The sequence below is a fragment of the Nymphalis io genome, chromosome 15 (assembly GCF_905147045.1).
Source record: "Nymphalis io chromosome 15, ilAglIoxx1.1, whole genome shotgun sequence".
In the NCBI taxonomy this organism is placed as follows: Eukaryota; Metazoa; Arthropoda; class Insecta; order Lepidoptera; family Nymphalidae; genus Nymphalis; species Nymphalis io.
The window spans coordinates 4,007,412-4,022,447 of NC_065902.1; the positions used below are offsets into that span (position 1 = coordinate 4,007,412).

At 32.1% G+C, this 15,036-nt stretch overlaps 1 protein-coding gene across 3 annotated transcripts in view; it reads right to left on the reverse strand.

Moving 5' to 3' along the window:
• LOC126773647 (autophagy-related protein 101) overlaps nt 1-15,036 on the reverse strand; it is a 58,491-nt gene that overhangs the window by 15,013 nt on the left and 28,442 nt on the right. Inside the window, exon 8 of one of the 3 annotated variants that reach the window (XR_007669758.1) lies at nt 11,380-11,505. The exons of the other annotated variants lie outside the window; for them this stretch is intronic. The gene's annotated coding sequence lies outside the window, so the exon portion shown is untranslated. The remainder of the gene's footprint in view (nt 1-11,379; nt 11,506-15,036) is intronic. 3 annotated transcript variants of the gene reach the window in all.

The window sequence follows — 15,036 nt, forward strand, 5'->3', positions numbered from 1 at the left end:
ATTATCAAATTTCTTGAAACTGTGAGTTTCGTTTATCTTTACTTCAATGCGCCAATGCGCCGCCAACCATGGGATCCAAGATGTTATAATGTCCCTTCTGCCTGTAATTACACTAACGCACTCGCCCTTAAAGCCAGAACACAGACCACTTACATATTATTTAGTAAATATTAGGCACATATTTTGACTATTATTAAAACGATAACTATTTATTGGTGTATTCGCAATATAATAAATGATATTACTTAGTACAATATTTATAAGAAAAACAATGGATTGGATGGCCTGTAGTTCCTCAATACTACTTCGTCCCCACAAAACATCACTCCACATGCCTTAGGTGTACTTTCTAATAACTCAACCGATTTTGATGAAATAAATACTAAGTGGTTTCTACCTTGGTACTCGTCATAATTATACAATTATTTACATTTTTGACTAAAATATTAGTAATTGTTTTGATTTTGGTAACTTTTTAATACCAACTTTAAATAAGGCAATTTAAAAATTAATAATTACAGACATATACTTAATTTCTTACATTCATAGTCAGATGTAATCATTTAGTGAAAAAAATCTTGGCATTTTAGCTAATTATATAATATAAAATATAAAAATATAAAAAAATAAATATAAAATATAAAAAAGATGGTGTATAAATTAAGTTAGTTAAACAATAACCTTACCAAAGTAAATAAAACATACGGAGCTGTACAGTTAATTACAAAATTGAGTCATTCGACCTCTTGCACCGACATTTCAGTAGCGATCGTTAAGTACGGAAGGAAAATATAATCATCGTTATCAACATTATTTTACTGATCGTGACTTTAAAACGCATGTCTTTGACTTAATTACCAGGAAATAAAAACATCATAAAAGAATACACGAAATTTTGAGGACGATACATGAACTATGTTTCAGGCTTATTCTCTTCAAGTAAGTTATTTTTTTTTAAATCATTTATTACTTCAAAGTAATGACATGCTTTACTCGTAAATAATAAATATAATTTAAGGTGGAATCAAAAAAGATAAAATATATGTCATAAATTCAATAAATAACTTGGTTGTTCTACCGGCGGACACTAATACTTTACTTTTCTGTTTCCGATTTATATGATGATAGATGATGTAGGTTTTATTAGGAGCACAGGAGATAATATAAGCTTCGGGTGCACGGTTGGAGTCCCATTGACGGATTAATTAAGCAATGGTATGCTCTTATATTGGTAATGTCTGTGAGCAACTTACCATATGGTAGCTCCTTTGGCTGTCATTCATCCCGAGCTCGGCGGTTATGTGAATCATAATGAGGAAAGCTGGCTGTATCGGATGATAATGCCACCAACACACATTGGAGTAGTAATCTCAAAAGGAAGAGGAGACTCCAAAGCCCAGTAGTGGGACATTTACAAGCCACTTACTTATAAATAGGACATATATGTATTTTTTAGTTTTTCAACGTCCGCTAAGAAACTTTCGACCCTCGAAAAATGGTATTTAGCAAAATCCATTCATAATGTTGTTTCCCCTAAACTTCAGATTTTTATGTATCATAATTTAAGCTGCGTCTTGATAATTAATCAGCAAAAACATTGCTTTTATATAGATTTTAGATACAATTTCTCATTTGATAACGAAACCATAAAAATAAAAGTAAGTTAACTAACCACATTAGAATTACCGCTATTTAAACAGGTTCCCAAGATATTCCCGCCTACGGCTAGGCGATATTTTCTAAGGATATTAAATGTTGTAATAAAAATTAAACATGCAATATAGATGGAGGTAATTCCATTGATTAATTAGATTGTATAGTCGGATCGTAAGTGGCGATTATTATGATGCTCAAAGCTTAATTCTTAAGCTATATAGTTTAATGTTTAAGAACAAATGAAAATAATATACATATGTAAATGAGAACAAAATTACACTCGGCTTCCATTTTGCATTATCAACACCACCAAAAGTGTAAATAACATTTTAGCGTTCGCTTCTCAATCGGTTGAGTGCAACTAAAATTCCCTTGTGAGATTTCCACCATACATATTATTTCAAAAAAATCATTAAACCTTCTTGCAGTAATAAAATATTTTTTATATAAAAAAAATATTGATGAATTTAATTATCAGGGTATTAATCATTCATAGGCAACACTAGTAAGCGGTTCAAAAAAACTGTAGTTAATATAATAGTTTTGTTATATATAGTATAAAAAATAATAGTTTTGAGTTGAACCTGTACTTAGTAGAAAGAATACAAGTTGAGTTGAAAAAAAAAATCTGTGATAGCCCAAAAAGTTTACTTTTCGAAAAAAAAAACACAACGTCTGACGGTATTTGAATATTTTCGTTGTGTGATGTTTTATTTATTTTCCGTACACCATTCGTATCAAGTTTGACATGTCTACTTGTGCTGTGAATTTTAAGGAAAGCTTATTTACACGTCCGCGAAAAAAGTTTTGAAAATGCATATTCTACTACTTCAATTATTTTATATTCAAAACGTTAGCTGACATTAGAGTAGATGCATTCCCTAGGTGATTTGGAATCAGGTAGCTCGGCGGGGAAGCCATTATTTTTATTTCTGGCTTAAATTATGCCGAAAAAAGCAATACCTTTTGCTGTCAGGCTGCAGAATAACCGATGAATAATGATACTACTCACCCATACCGGCCTACACATCGCCTTTGACAAAGTCCCACAAGCTCAAACCTTTAAACAAATTACATATAAAATAGTTAAATTTTTGTCTATGATAATGTCTGTACTTATAAACCTTGTTCAGCGACTGTTTTTTTTGTTGTTGACAGTTGAACACTGATTGCTCTCTTTCGGACACAATTGATTTGAGATTCAAAAGAAAGAGACAACGCTTACTTATTTAACTTACTAACCCCAAAGCACCATTTAGGTAAAACCGATATTGCATTAGTACCAACTTCTAAGTGCGTCCTATCATTCTAGTTGGGCTTTCGCAAATATATATATATTAAGCAAATAGCTAAATACTGATTATAAATGACTTAACAAAAATTATAATTAATAAATACACAAATTAGCTAAAATCCTTACATATTTTTTGCATGATGCAGCAACGTATATTACAGTAACAGCCTGTTAATGTTCCGCTGCTGGGTTAAGGCCTCCTCTCCCTTTTGATGAGAAGGTTTGGAGCTTATTCCACCACGCTGCTCCAATGCGGTTTAGTAGAATACACATGTGCAGAATTTCAATGAAATTAGATACATGGTTATATAGGTTATACAGGTTTCCTCACGATGTTTTCCTTCACCGTCAAGCACGAGATGAATTATAAACACAAATTCAACGTATATTATTAATAAATTATTTTGACCTCTATGGTTTTATTATATGCATGAACATTCAAACCAGTTAGATGTAAACCTTTCCAGATTTTAAAATATATAAAAATCGTTATTCTCGAAGAACCAACGATTAATTTGAGGAATCACTTTTCATTAGTGTATGATTTACATTTGTATGTGATATAGAAAATAACCGCTATTTCGTCTATATGTATATATGTGTGCGTAACATACATTACGAACGTTTTCTCCTTAACGTTGAGGTGATTATCTATAATCATTCTGGTATATACAACCTTGGCCAAAAGTATTAGGCACCCCAATTTTTGCCTTAAAATAATGAATAAAAACAATCTCTTAGTTCTAAACATATTTATTACTGTTTAATTATTACAAAAGGAATATAAAAAACTTAAAACCTAGTTGGTCCACCCTTGGATTTGATTACAGCACTGATTCTGTCGGGCATACTGCGTACAAGATCAGTACATTCCTGCCTTGTGATGGCATGCCATTCCTGCACTAACGCATTTTCTAATGCCGTTTTTGATGTGATGTTGTGCTCTTTGATCTTCCGCTTTAAAATGCCCCAAAGATGCTCAATTGGATTGAGATCTGGGGACTGGGCAGGCCAATCAAGTAGGTAGATGTTATTTTCTGCAAACCAACACATCGTAGTCGCCGACTTATGACAAGGTGCGTTGTCTTGCTGGAATACGACTCTGTCTAAGTTGGTGTCACCGTAAATACTCGTTAGCGAAGGCTTAAGTGCAGTTTCTAGTACTTCTATATACTTTTCGCTGTTCATGCGACCTTCGCAAACAAACATTTCTCCAACACCATCAGCTGCCATGCAGCCCCAGATCATTATGCTGCCTCCTCCGTGCTTTACAGTGGGTACGACGCAGTCTGGATGGTATTCTTCCCCGACACGTCGCCTCACGAAGGTGACACCTGGTGTTCCAAATACCTGTAGGCGAAAGAAAAAAAAATTTTTTTTTTAAATGATCTTAACTTTCACGATTGAAGTGAAAAAAATAAGTGATCATTCTTATTTATAACAAAAGCAGTAAAATAGGCTTACCTCAAAATTGGATTCGTCAGACCATACCACATTGGACCAATCTTCCTCTGTAAACTGTTTGTGTCGTAGAGCCCACTCGTAACGTTTTCTTTTGTTGGCTACTGAAAGCCAGGGCTTCTTCCTGGCTTTGCATCCTTTTAGGCCCGCTTCTCCAAGTCTTCTTCTGGCTGTCCGAGCACTTATCGGCTTTCGGGCCTCTTCAGACAAGGCAGCAGCAAGCTCCGAGGAAGTTTTCTTCCGATTTTTTATTGACTCGCGTACTAATTTTCTATCTTCGCGCTTCATAGTTATTCGTTTTCTGCCTGTTCTGGGTTTATTAGAGTGAGAACCAATCTGGGCAAATCGTTTTATTGCAGATTGCACCGCGCAACGCGAACATTTCACCAATTTGGCGATTTCCTTTTGCGACTTCACGTTTTCATGGAGCAGTTGTATTTTTATACGATTTTCTAAAGAAATTTCACTTCTTTTCGGCATTTTTGAGTAAATTAGGAGTCAACGTAATCGCGTAAATGGAAATTGCAGCTTGTTCACTTGTCAGAGTTCCGAACACAAGTGACTAAACTTTCACTGAGATGATCGCAAAAATATCAAATCCTTTGTTCTCGGTCGCCACGTGTTTTATGACCTTTACAAATAGCCGCTTGCTGTTCTAAGAAATTATTTACCACCCCGGCGCTTCATCTAAGATAAGCACTTATTCATTGTTCGATTAGTAAACAAGCTTTGAGCATTTTTTTGGGGTGCCTAATACTTTTGGCCAAGGCTGTATATTGTTCTACTGGTTAAGTTATACAACTGCTGATCTTCAGGTCGCAGGTCAGCTTATAAAACAATTTGTTGGTAACCAAAGTAATGGAGTTTGGAAATGTTTATACAGGTAGTGTTCGTTTTAAGCTTGAGTTTCTTCCGATCAAGTCGGATTGCTTTCCCATTGGATTTTGAGAGCAGTATTACAGTAAGAAGAGTTGTAGAGAGGCGCATCTTGCAATATCTAGTACTTTTCGATTCGAGTCGGTATGATGATTGTTTGATCAAAACATACTCGTATATAAAAATGCATACATTTTTTATAAATAGCGTCTAAATTAGATATTATTATGTAAAACTAACAATAATTATATAATGTCATAATGTTGTAGCACAGCTCGCTGCGTACAGTTAATTATTTTTTGGTACAACAATGAAAACAAATTAGCTACTGCACGTACAACGTAAATACATATGAATAAATAATTAACCCATTGTAATTTTTTGTTCGTAAGAAAATGTTCAATTAAAAAAATATAAATATTTTAAATACAAATTATCTTTGATCTTATTTTATTATTTACAAGCTTTTTATTATGTACAAACGATTCTAACATTTAGATACTTTTAAATAAGATAAGCGTAACGAATCGATTATATTAATAACGGCAAAATAAATAGGACGTCCATCTAATATTAGCAGACAGCCGTTTAACATGTTTTATTTATTTATTTATTTACAAAATATAAAGTTTAACAAATATTAAATTTAACCTAAAGCATTTACTTATTTCATTAATACACTTACTCCTTAATTATTATTGTTTGTATGTATTCCGCTGCCGTTTTGAGAAATACAGCAAGTGATGAGTTAAACAAGTCGAGACGTTAGAAATTGAATCATAATTAGTATGAAATTCGCAACATTTTTTTAAAAAATTAAGACAAATACGAGCAACATAAGTAGAAATAGAATTGCATGCATTAGTTAGGAAGTGTTTAAGTTTATATTCGCTATGGATATTATTGTTTATTATCGATAAATATCAACAAGTACAATTCGTTGGTAATGCTGTTTGTTTACTTAAGGATTACTGTAGTTAATATGCTACTGCTGGGCTAAAGGCCTCCTCTCCTCCTCTTTTTGTGGAGAAGGTTTGGAGCTTATTCCACCACGCTGCTCCAATGCGGGTTGATGGAATACACATGTGGCAGAATTTTAGTGAAATCAGACATATGCAGGTTCCCTCACGATGGTTTCCTTTACCGTAAAGCACGAGATGAATTATAAACACAAATTAAGCACATGAAAATTCAGTGGTACTTGCCCGGGTTTGAACCCACGATCATCGGTTAAGATTCACGCGTTCTTACCACTGGGCCATTTCAGCTTCATGCTGTAATATTACATAATTAGTAGGTTTTAGCCGTGTTATAAGTTATTGCTCCGGCCCCGTGATTTACAATACTCTACAAAAATTCTTATAAAATTAGTTTATCAAATGTAAAAATATTTTTGTATCCGACGGGTAGTTCTAGAGTTTACCGCATTCAAAGAAAAAAACTTACAATAATCATCATCATCATCATATCAGCCGAAAGACGTTCACTGCTGGACAAAGGCCTCACCCAAGGATTTCCACGTTGGCCGATCTTGCGCTGCCCGCATTAATAAAAATAGTAATTTACAGTAATAGTTTTATTATATTAATACAATACTATAGATTAATTACTAAATACTAATACTATAGACAATAATGTCCTTTCTATAATTACGTATTTTATAATAATAATTCGGAACGCAGACCTATCTCCAAGTCTAGTCTACATTGTCTTTTCCATATTGTGTTTACATCATAATGATAAAATTGATTGACGAGCCGGTTGGCGTGGTTGTTAGATACTTGCCTTTCACGCCGAAGGTTGTGGGTTCGATTCCCACCCAGGACAGGCATTTGTGTGCATGAACATGTCTGTTTACAGGATAAACATTTCCAGACTCAGGAGTCTGGGTGTAATTATCTATATAAGTATGTATTTACAAAAGAAAAGTAGTATATGTAGTATATCAGTTGTCTGGTTTCCATAGCACAAGCTTTGTACAAGCTTAATTTGCGATCAGATGGCCGTGTGTGAAAATGTCCCAGGAAAAAAAAAGAAAAAAAAAAAAAAAGATTCCGAGACATTCTCGGTTCATCAATGACGGCTGACTTTAGCACGTGACTCGACGTCGTCAGCCGTGAAAAATCCCTTTTTTGTGGCATTTACTAGAAACAATGAAAAGTGACGCTATTGAATAGAATTTATAAGCCTTTCAAAAATGCCTATACTAAATCTTTAATAATTTAAAACGACATCACATGGTTTAAAATCACGGTTTTAATCCATAAAGTTTTATTATAGTAGACGTGTATCTACATTATAGAAGGTTATTTCAAAATCAGTCATCATGCCTATTTAATATGAGTATATCGTTACATGACTTGGTCAAAGTGAAATCATCTCATGTCGTATCTACGTTTTAACACAGATATACGACTTACCGAGGATACCAGGAAAGCCGAGATGGCCCAGTGGTAAGAACGCGTGAATCTTAACCGATGATCGTGGGTTCAAACCCGGGCAAGCACCACTGAATTTTCATGTGCTTAATTTGTGATTATAATTCATCTCGTGCTTTACGGTGAAGGAAAACATCGTGAGGAAACCTGCATGTGTCTAATTTCACTGAAATTCTGCCACATGTGAATTCTACCAACCCGCATTGGAGCAGCGTGGTGGAATAAGCTCCAAACCTTCTCATCAAAAAGAGGAGAGGAGGCCTTTAGCCCAGCAGTGGGACATTCACAGGCTGTTACGGTACGGTACGGTATATCGTTACACATAAATGGTAATATTATAAGTGAGCGTTTATCTTTTTGCACTTCAAAAACAAAACGTAACTTATCTACCTACGTTACTTATCTTATTAGTCTAACATCACGTTACGCAAAGTTTTCCTACACTTGTTATCCTTTTGGCGACGTTCGCTTTGAGATCACCTGTACTGTAAAATTTCTCGTTAACTTCATTGGCGACTACGTAAATCTCATATTATATATATCATATTAACATACTATATAGCTGTCTTATATCTTATCTATACTTAATGTAAAGTTCGTTTTTAAAATGTCAAATAATCAATCGTATAATAAATAATTAGTGTTATAAAAGTTTACATAACTTTGAAAATTATAATACCACGTTTACTCGAACGAAAATGACTCGAGCACGAATAAGATCACGTACGTCCTGTTTTTATACTTGTCAACAAATATCTTTTAAACATGGACGGATTTGTGTCTACATCGCATAAACAGACTGCCAATATTTATACAAGAAAAAAACAAAAGGCTTAGATCTCATATAATATTATTATTGTTGTCGAGCAGATAAAGTACGGATTAGTCGCCCGTAATATGGCCACCCAAGGCCTAGTCGGCCTAAAAGCTAGTCTGCCACTATAAAAGAAACACCCTAATAAATTGAATTTTTTTATTTTTTGACCATACCCAAAAAGGTATAATTCACACATTTATATGTTCGAATACAATTTACATACTACATATTAAATTTAAAACAATATTGCAATTCGATTCTAATTTGTTGAATAAATATTTTTAGAGCAAATTATACCGAACTAGCGCCTTTGCACGAAAAACTTTAAGTAGATAAAAATATAGTATTGCGAAATTATATCTAGAACTGTTTGAGATGAACAATTATTTTCGTCAAGTTCCTATAGTTTTTATTTTTTCCTGCGTTTACCGGAACGTTCTTTTTTTGCCTGTAAACACGTTATACATACATAGTTTACATGTTTTCGCTCGCGTATTTTGTAAGGTGTTAGGTATATAAAAGTAACCTATGTGTCTTGGAGTTTGAACTTGCTTTACCAAATTCGAGTGGTTTAACCGTGGAAGCGTAACAGAGAAATAGACAAACAGCGTTACTTTCAGCATTTATAATATTATTTTAGAAGTATAGATATTTTTATATATAATACAATGTTTTGGGCGTAGATATTAACAGTTAGGCCACGTGGGTCGCGGATTTAAATATGAACACTACTGAGTTTTAATGTTATTAATCGCGGCGATAAAGGAAAAATTTATAAGGGAACCTGCAGGTCGAATGAAATGATGACACATCGGAGCCGCGTAGAAGAATAAGTCACAAACCACTAAACCAATTACATTGCGAGCGAAGAAAATAAATAAATTTGGGTAACGGAATACAGTGGCCACCTTATAATAAAGCAAATTAAAATGATTTCCAGTCATCGTAGTTGCAGGCGTAGCTGTATTTAGCTATTGTTACAAGGAAAAAGCACTCAAACTAATGCTGACTGACTGGTCTAAGTTAAAATAAAATAACATAAGGTAAAAATTACTACAGCGAGTCTAACAATGCTAACGCGATTTAATAAGATTACCTCTGACGTACAATACTACGCTCTTCTAAACAACTACATTACATAAATATACTTATACTATCATAATAAAATGTTTTACGAGATTTATTTGCTTAGTATAATTTGACGTGGTTTATTTAAAAGGATAAAATTTATACAAAAGGCAATTATTGAAATATTCAATTAAAGTTTACATCGTATTTCTACATCGACGATAAAACTAGTAAATTTTAAGTACGACTTTAATTTTCTAGTTTTATTACCTATTTGCTGCGCTTGGTTTCACTCGCGAATTTGTCTTTCAAATTATAAAAGAAAACGCAGAAGGAGCGCGTACACACAATAGTATGGACATCAAAGTAAATACAAACTCTTGTTAGTAAACAAAGCACCTAGTGGTCAATACTTCACAATTATAATGACGTTTTGTGTGTTTAAATATTGTAAACTGTTGGGCCATTCTGTGAGAACAAATTCGAAACTCACCGCAGAAAACAATCGTGAAATTTCAGAAAGTGATATGCGACATCGACCATAATAATTATATAATTTCAAAAATACACTACAAGGATCAAAATAATGTATCGCCGAAAGTCGGTTGTCAACATTTCACGGGTGAGAACTGAAGTGATTTCTTACAGAATAGCACTACTGTTCCCAAAGTTTAAAAAAGGTAAAGGCGTTTATATTTACAGGTAATTGGATTTTTTTGTATAATTTGGTCTTTTTTTACATGTTATTAATACTGATGATTAGAAAGACAAAACTTCAATGAAACTTGTGTAAACTTGTGTGTTCAGGTAACATAGATTTTTTTTTACACGGAAGTAGGTTAATGAAACTCGAAACAGTCTTAAAAAAAAAATTAAAGCCACAAAAGAATTGATAATAACAAAATATAACGTGTAAATTACTTATTAGTTCCCAATAAACTAACGTCTTTTTTACATATAATCTGTTCTATATTTGAATATAAATTATTAAATTTTTACTCTTTCCTTTAAAAGGAAGCATATTAAGCATACATTCTATCCTAATTTACTTGGTTTGTTTGTCTATACTATTATTAAAAAGTGCGAAAGTAAATCGCAAAATCGGTCTGGTTGTCTATTACTCTTTCAAATCTAAAACACTAAGCCGATTTTGATGAAGTTTGGGATAAATCAAATTTAAGCTTCACCTCACAATATTTGTTCCACGAGCTCCATATGGAGATTTACTCTATTGGTTGACGTTGATTATGATCACTGAACCGTTTCTTAGCGTGTATATATAGGCTATACTATACCTTCCTCATTAAAAAGTTAACTTTTAGCATTTTATTTTTTATATCATAAAGCCGCATTAAATATATCACACAATATAAATGTTTAATTGTACGCACTAATTTTAAATCTCTTTTTTTAAATTGTTAGTTTACTTCGTAGCTAAGGCAAATAATAATATCAATAGTAATTAAAAAACACAAAAACAGAACAAAGATACAGAAAAATACCAATAGTTCCTTAGATAAGCGTATTCAAACGTACAAACTAACCTAGTAATGTGTCTGTGGTCTGCACTAGCTTTATAACAATAGCATAAATTAATTGTTTTTAAAGGATACACTCTTTATACATTTATATTTAGCATGGTTATAAAGTTTATTTCATATTTAAGCTAAAGATGCCATAATAATCATATTTAATTAATTTTAATTAAATATTTAAAAAGAATAATAGATAAGCTATTTTTTAAAGGAAATACTAACATTCCTATTTACCCCTCAAATTAAGCGTAAAGCCTGTGTCAGGAGTGGGAACGACAATAGCTCACGTGCTCCAGGGTCGAAACTGCGACCTTCACATCACTAGGCGAATATTCGTGTGTTCTTGATCTTTCCATCAAACTAAAATCAATTATAAATTAAGATTAGTTTATTTTTTTAACATTTCCTTTGAAATAATTTCTATTAATTTGCTTTTTATAATGAGTCCGATTTATAAATGTTGACAAATCTCTACGTTGCGCTTTTTAGAGTAGGATATTGTGAAATATCTTACGATTATTATTCTTTATTGACTAGGGAGGCGGATATGCAAATATCGAGGGGTTCGCGGAAAACTTTGTTAAAATGTTATTGTTAAAACAAAATCATTCATCATAGTCATTCACGAGATTGAATTAAGTTTAAAATCACCACCGGTTCGGAATGCCTATTTCAACCACAAGAGGAATAAAGACAAATAAAAAGCTTTGACATTGAATTGAAGCGATATCATTGGTCGTGATACTAATAATAATAATAATAAATAACTTTATTCACCAAAAAGATAAATACAAAATTAAGGTACAAAACCATAAAAAAAGAGTTTACCATATGATATTTGACAATTTGGTGAAAAAGTCGTAGTCTCAGCTAGGCTGCTTTTCAGTCTACGCCTTGTACATATGCTGCTAACACAAACGTTACATTCAGTACGGTAAAAGGTAAAAGAAGATAAAATTACTTAAATAATAAAAGTTAATACAATTTTATAACACGCCCAATAGGCTAAAATAAAAAACATGCAAGCGTTACTGAAACATCTTGAATAATTTATTATTGATCTATCTTGATCTTGAATAATCTATTATTTTCATTATAAATTCGCGAAAAAATGGCGTCTCGAATGTCGGCGATGTTGTTATCAAAACTTTGGAAGTAAACATGGATAGAGAACAGTCGAGCGCATCTTATATGAGATGTATTTTTGGTATATTAATTATCCTCACACCGCTGCGCTGCCGCACTCGCGCTTCGCCAGCGGTTGACCGTTGTGGTACTTGCTTTTAGTTAGTCATACTGACGTTTATTATTAATTAGCTTTCCTTACTATACTACACTTATACACATATAAGAAATGACGTATATATTTTTTACGTTATATAATATGTACTATATAGGTATTTCAAAATTAATTGTACATGTATGATAATTATATAACTAGCAGTTAAGGTTTCTTTAAATTTATTCTACCAAGTTGTAAATAATATTAATAAAGGGAAATACATGTATAAAGAGAAAGGAAAGAATTTATAATAAAATCAAAAATAATAACCCTAAAAATGTTTTCATAAATTGAAAATAAACAATATAATTTATTTATGTAAATAAATAATCAATTAATGCACGAGACCTTTATATATTTCGTAAAAACACAGGTGCAAATTTATACATATATGTTACACAAGATTGTTTAGGGTCTTTTGCATAATGTGTTTGTCTCCTTGGGATGTTGAATTTGCACCAAAAAACATGCAGGCTAGTCTTGATAAATAGCAATTAAATCAATATATTTCGTATTGTGTATAAATTATATTAAGCAGGCAATGGTGTTGCATCCACAATTAAAGTTAATACTGGCAATGTACATTCAATGTTACTTTTTTTAAAATAGTTTAAATAGCAATGAAAAAAGTAACAATTAATCAAAGACACGGATACTTAGTTTTTGGATATTTAATAAAAATATTTAAAAAAACATGTTCAACCGTAGACATCGGAACTATAAACCGTTTCTGAATATATTAAAGCGCCAACTATACGACCTAAGATGCCTCCCTTGTGTCCGTAATAACAGCTCGCCGCCTTAACCGGAACATGGCAATAAAAAGTATGGACGTTTGGCGGTATAACTGAGGACCGATACCTACCCAGACGAGCGCGAACGAAGTAATTTTTTTACTAAAACATTATTTTTAAATACTCTTTAAATTATTTTTACATACCTTATTTTTAAATACTCTCCAAAACAAGCGTTTAATGTTGTTAAAGGTAAATACGTGTACAGCCCAAGAAGTCAGTACCGATGATACTTTCACTTTAAAAAATAATACTTATCTAAACCTTTAAATCAATCCGAGGTGATAACATATGAAGTTCATTAAGTCTACTTCGATATAAAACTATTCAACGCTATAAAACGTAGATAAAACCTGAAGTATATAACTGTATATTAATATCCCGCGTCGTGTTGTGAAATGTTGACAGTTTTTGTATCTATATCCGATGGCACTCAAAGTATGTTCCGACATTCTTTCATCAAGCAACTTTTGTTTGTTAAATATAAACACCGAATTATTATTATTTTTAGTTGAAGAATATAAATTTATTGTTATTCGATTTATTTCTATTTGTTTTTTTTTCTTGAAATGCCTTTTGCGGCCTTGAATTTTGCGTTAGAATAAGTAAGCAATCAATAATTGTAAAGACATTATTTAAACAAAAGAACCTTTTATGTAAATTTTAACAAGAAATGTGTTTTTCTATAACGTACTGAATGATATATATGTATATTTTCCCATCATATAAAATAAACATAATTCCTACAACTCTAGTAAATCTATCATTCTTGCTTTATTTTATAAATACATCTTCTACTAAACTTAATTAAGTGTTTAATCACCCGTTTGAAATGTAGATTCTACTTGCGAGAAACTTACCCAGGAACTTATTTAATCTTTCGAAAATAGGAAAAATTCAAACATGCACAATTTAAACTCATTTTAGCAAAATACTTGTAAGTTTCAATTCGTCATCGCATTCAATGGTTAATTAGGAAATGAAAAAATGTAATGGCGTCTTGCGAAAATTTAATGATAAACTTACTAATTAATGGACAATGGCTGTCTGGAAAACCCGATCTAAATAAGATAATTGCGCTGTGACTTATTCGTTATGTAAATATTGTTGTTATTACATATTTATATGTTATTCATTCCGCTAACTTTTTTCCATACAATTAATTAAAAATATATATCATTTATTAATCGTATATATTTATGTAATAATTAGTTTTTGTCCTTTTATTAACAACAACATACGCACATTAGTTGTTTTATTTCCTTTGAATTTACACTAAGCATGTTATGTAGTTTTACTTTAAGTTTTGTCTTTGTTGACTCATTTCTTAGTTTTGTGCCCTAAATGGTTGACTCCTGTCTGAACTATCAAGTAGATTAAATTATTTCTAGTGATTAAAAATATACGTCACAATCAATGTTATTTGAATCATCAAATCGTATTATGTAAATTGCGAGATAAAAGTAATTTCCAGTCTTTGAAACCGCATTCGAACAAAATGGATTAAAAAGTAAAGTAACAGTCTCTTAATGTCTCACTGCTGGGCTAAGGTTACTTCCCTTTTTTAAATAGAAGGTTTGGATAATGCAGAATGGTGGATTAACTTGGCAGATGCTCGTCAGCCACATGCAGGTTTCCTCGAGATGTTTTCCTTTACTACCGAGCTCGAATTGAATTATCATTGCCATCATCAACCCGTGTCACTTCTGGACATACACCTCTAGCCACTTATTAACGCCATTTAAGTATATAAATAGAAAAGAAAAAAAATATTAATAAGTGAGAATCAGTAGGTTATGTATGAAGACGTAATTA